The 1697-nt window shown below is 42.2% G+C and overlaps 1 pseudogene across 1 annotated transcript; it reads right to left on the bottom strand.

Annotated features, from left to right (window-relative positions):
* Nucleotides 1-332: 332 nt before the first annotated feature.
* On the bottom strand, nt 333-1494 carry LOC309476808 (hatching enzyme 1.2-like; annotated as a pseudogene). Its single transcript has 5 exons — nt 1426-1494; nt 1261-1338; nt 1012-1152; nt 814-931; nt 333-723 (listed from the first exon to the last, which is right to left on the bottom strand). The product of its transcript is annotated as a hatching enzyme 1.2-like (transcript).
* Between the last annotated feature and the right edge of the window lie 203 nt (nt 1495-1697).

The following is a 1697-nucleotide window of genomic DNA, read 5'->3' as shown; positions in this document are numbered from 1 at the left end:
GTTTTTTATTATTTTGTTGAAATGTATAAATCATACACTGTGCCCAGTCCTCCAGTTCTCCTAAGGTTAAACCAGGTGGCTTTAATTAGGCTGCAGGAGAAGCTTAATACTATGACACCTTTAATGCTACCATCAAGCACTTTCTTACACTTGACATTGAATCACAAAGAAAGTATGAGTTTGCCTTGCAGTGTATAGCTTTATTTTTCCCAACCCAACACAATCACACATTTCAGAAATCCAACACCATTAAAATACAGAAACATAATCTCATTACATTATTCATCTACAGACACATGAACTATGTTAAATTATGTGTGCAAGCCTCATCATCAGCATCCATACAGCTTCTGAATCCTCAGAACGTCAATTTTGGACAATCCCTGGCTCTGTCCGATTTCCACAGTTGCATCAGGAATGGGAGTGATGGTTTCCAGCCAGGGCTGAATGGCGAAGGCAGTTCTTCCATAGTGCATGATGGAGCCGTAGTCGTATGGAGTGTTTTGGTTGTTGGTGTTCTGTTTCTCGAAGTTGTAGGCCATAACAGGAGAGATGTTCTCAAAGTTGATTCTGACATACTTGTCACAATCGCTCCTGGTTTGCTCGTGGTAAAAGCCCAGGGCATGATTGAGCTCATGTTGTACGATGCCATTGTAAATACAGCCGTCCCTTTTGAGGGAGACCACCTGTTTGCCACCAGTTCTACCTAGAGCAGAGAAGCACCTGAGAGGAGAGAGGAAATAAAGGGGTTAAATATTGATCTGTTAAAGGTCTGTTAAATGTTTCTTGTTGGTATAGTATGATTGTTCTTACCCATCTTTGTTCTCAATACTGATGTAGTCGGTCTGAGATGATTTGGCCACAAAGCGGATGCAGGTTTTGGCGTGAAAGACCGACATGGCACTCGCAATCACTGATTTGTCCGAATTGGCTGCAAAAAGGGTCCACAGGTTTAACATGGCATCTAAATGAATCATAGATATGTTCAATGAATGAAGGAGTTTCACGTACAGAATTCACTGCTCACTATGTAAGGAATCTCCACTATGTTGTTAGAGTTTTTCTTCCAGAAACAGTTGTTGTTGAGGCAGTAGAGAGCATTTCTGGTTTTGGGAAACAGCATATCTCCTTCAATCAAGAGCTCAGAAGATCCTGTATTTGAAGAGCAATACATAGATGAAATAATGCAAAATATTCATAAATCCCGATCACTTTTTAGAAATGTGACCCATTGCTGGCTTTATCTACAAGATGCTTCACCATTGTTGGTTTCTAAAATCCTTGTAGTGATGTCCACAGGTTCAGGCTCTGATAGGCTACAAACACAACATCAAACATCTGCTCCTGGTGGTAGAAACAGAGATGTTTAAAACGACTCATTTGAGGACTGTTACCGTTTAAGGGAGAGACTAGAAAGGACCTTACCATGAGAGGAGACGCCTGGGCGACGCCAAAAAGCAGCAGCAGAATGGAGAGGGAGGCTCTTGTGTCCATGTTGCCTCAGTGTGTGGAGATGTTCAGGATGCTCCTGTGCTGAGATGTGATGCCTGTGAGCTATTCTGTCTGGACTTTATATTCACCCGAATAGGTGGGTCTACTGGAGGATTATGCGTAGGGTCTTAGTGTCCAGAGTCTAAAATGTGTGCCTACAGGGAGGAAACTCTGACCTCGCCTGTTGGTCCAAAACATAAAATATA

Source organism: Leuciscus leuciscus, assembly GCF_965113295.1.
Source record: "Leuciscus leuciscus genome assembly, chromosome: 15".
Lineage (NCBI taxonomy): Eukaryota > Metazoa > Chordata > Actinopteri > Cypriniformes > Leuciscidae > Leuciscus > Leuciscus leuciscus.
This window is presented reverse-complemented; position numbering and strand designations above follow the sequence as displayed.